This window comes from Helobdella robusta, assembly GCF_000326865.2.
Source record: "Helobdella robusta unplaced genomic scaffold HELROscaffold_39, whole genome shotgun sequence".
Classification (NCBI taxonomy): Eukaryota; Metazoa; Annelida; class Clitellata; order Rhynchobdellida; family Glossiphoniidae; genus Helobdella; species Helobdella robusta.
The window spans coordinates 1,077,537-1,080,697 of NW_008704865.1; the positions used below are offsets into that span (position 1 = coordinate 1,077,537).

General features: G+C 32.7%; 1 protein-coding gene across 1 annotated transcript in view; it reads right to left on the reverse strand.

Annotated features, from left to right (window-relative positions):
• The window catches only part of HELRODRAFT_176757 (hypothetical protein), a gene marked incomplete at both ends in the record, with an annotated part of 9,939 nt that overhangs the window by 1,190 nt on the left and 5,588 nt on the right, over positions 1-3,161 (reverse strand). The window lies entirely within an intron of this gene.

The following is a 3,161-nucleotide window of genomic DNA, read 5'->3' on the forward strand; positions in this document are numbered from 1 at the left end:
GCAGATGTGTAAGAATGATGATGGAAGCGTTCTTAATAAAAGCAATGCTTCATAACTGTTTATCTCAAGTACCAACCTTGCTTATCAAAAAAGTTTGGATGTGCTACATTAACATTGTGGTAGGTAGGTAGGCAGGTAGGCAGGTAGGTAGGTAGGTAGGTAGGTAGGTAGGTAGGTAGGTAGGTAGGTAGGTAGGTAGGTAGGTAGGTAGGTAGGTAGGTAGGTAGGTAGGTAGGTGAGGTGTGTGTACAGAAGTGAATATACTTGCGTGAATTAATACGCATACGTGTACATACGTACGTTCAAACGTGTGTGTGTGTAGGTGTGCGTGCGTGCGTGTGCGTGAGTAGATGTAGGTGAGCGTGTGTATGTGCGTGCGTAAATCCATATAAAAATGATTTTTTTTATTATTTTTCTGTATTAAAAATACTTCAATATTTTTGTAAAGTTTAATAATTTGTCATCTTCTATATTTGTTTATTCGTTCGTTTATATTAACCCACGCTCATCCATAGGTGTTTATTGTATGTATGCATGTTTGTGTTTATATGTGTGTGTGTGTCTGTGTGCGTGCGTGTGTGTGTTAATCTGATAGTAGCAAGTTTAGCATAGTTATGGACATGAATGAATAATGAATGATGAGGAGTGTTGTGATGGAGAGTGGAGGAATGAACAGATAGACTGATAGATGGATGAATAAATGGATGGATAGATGGATGGATAATTGCATAGATGGATAGATAGATAGATAGATGGATATACGAATGATAGGTAGCTGAATAAAAGAATTGATAAAGAATAACCTCGTGATTTGATGCGTACGTGAAATAAATAATAACATTGTCTGACCAGATTCTTAGAGACACAGACAGACAGACAGGCAGAAAAACAGATAAAAAATGAATAAATGGATATATTAATGAATGAGTGAGTGAATAAATAAAAGTTCAGTTGGACAAATAAACGAGGTATTGAAAGGAATTGTTGGTAATATAAAATTATTAGATGGACGGACGGACGGACGGACGGATGGTAAGATGAATGAAAAGATGGATAGCGATGGATAAAGAGGGATGAATGAATGAATAAAATAATGGATAGATGGACGAATGGTTGGATGAATGAACGAACGGACAAGTTCAGACTGAGTGTTCAAACAAACAATTTTACAACCAGTTGAATGATTGGCCGTTTCAATCCGTTGATATTGGATAGATAGCAAGTAAAGGATGAATGACTTGAAGAACAATGAAATGGATGAATTAATGGGGAAAAAATATGATCAAATAATTTGATAGCATTTAAAAATAAACAGACATGCTGAATATAACATTAGATGCAAACGTGACACATTAAAATATAATATTTTAAAAATTCTGTAATTTTTTTGATAAAAATATCATATTTTAAGCAAATTTTTGATAAATTTAACAAAAGTTGATCAAATTTATAACACTTTAAAGACATCATGACAGAAGGACTAAGCAATTTTAAAATTATAAAACAAAAATACGTAATCACACAAAAATTATTTAAAAAACATACAATAAAAACAGACCATCGAGAAAATGAACGAACGAACAAACAATCGAACGAACTAACAAACGAACGAATAAAAAAACAAACGAACGAGCTAACGAACGAATGAACGAGTGAAAAGAATGAAAAATGGATGAATATATGTTTGGGAAAGCAAATGAATAACGACTCATGTACTTAAGTGTTTGGGAGAATATACCAGCGATAAAGATGGCTGTCTTATCGTCATAATCATCATCATAAATATGCTCAATAATCATCGTTATCATTATTACTACTATACCATTATTATTGTTGTTGTTGTTGTTGTTGTTGTTGTTGTTGTTGTTGTTGTTGTTGTTGTTGTTGTTGTTGTTGTTGTTGTTGTTGTGGGGTTTTTTCACAGAAGGCTATAAAACAATGATAAAACAGGTTTTTTTAAAGACGAAATGAAATAAATGAAATGAAACCATGAGCATTTAAATCGTTAATTATTATTGTTATTATCAATGTTTTATCTTTGTTTTAATTGTTATTGCCTTCAGTGACAGCAATAATAACGATGATAATGATGATGATGAAGAAGAAAAAGAAGAAGATGAAGATGACGATGTGAAAGATGATGATGAAGAAGATGATGATGTGAAAGATGATGATGAAGATGATGATGATAACTCTGCTGATAATGCGAATGATGATGACGATTATCATCTTCATCTTCATCATCCTCATCATTACTATTTTCATCCTCATCATCTTCATCATCATCGTCATCATCTTCTCCATCATTATCACCATCTTCATCATCATCATCAGCGCAGTTTGGGGACAGATAAAGTTAATAACGGCAAATGTATGTATGGTCGTTTGGATCTGTTTAATGTAATGACGAGTCATCTTGTCGATTTTAAACGTTCGACAACTTTCAACACAACAGCAACAACATAACAACAACAACATCAAATTAACAAAAACAACAACAACAACAATTACAACAACAACGACAACAACAGCATTAACACCAGCAAAATACATCATCAACTTTGATGGCATGGAAGACAAAAACAGAATCAATGCAATAACATCATTAACCGTAAAATTCTTAATGACATTAACTACATTAATAAAAGTACTAAATAAAAATAATTCTATTATGTATATATGTATATGTATGTATATATAACATGTGAGAGAACGTAACACATTGTTTTATGTCTACAGATGTGTACATGGTTTGTTTGTATAAATGTTTTGTATGTTTAGTTTGTGTGTGCGTGAAATATATAAATGTATGTGTGCGTGTGTGTATCCGTGCGTGTGTGTGTGTGTGCTAAGTTGTGCAAATCTCAACAAAAGTTCTAGAAGTCATTCAGGACATATTCAAGTGCTCATTTGTTTAGTCTAGACAGAAGTTGAAGAGGTTGTTTTGAATAGGCTTGTACCGGATTTTCCTTTTTCCAAAACAGATGGAGACAAATTTAACCTAATTTAATCGGGATCCAGCACTCCGGATTTGTGTATCAATCGCAATTTATGGTTTTTTGCTTGCCGACTGGTTCCAAACCTTGAAAAAATATTGTCTGATTACAATAACCTAATAAATTAACTTAATTGTAATACAATATGTTTGAACACCTCTTTTA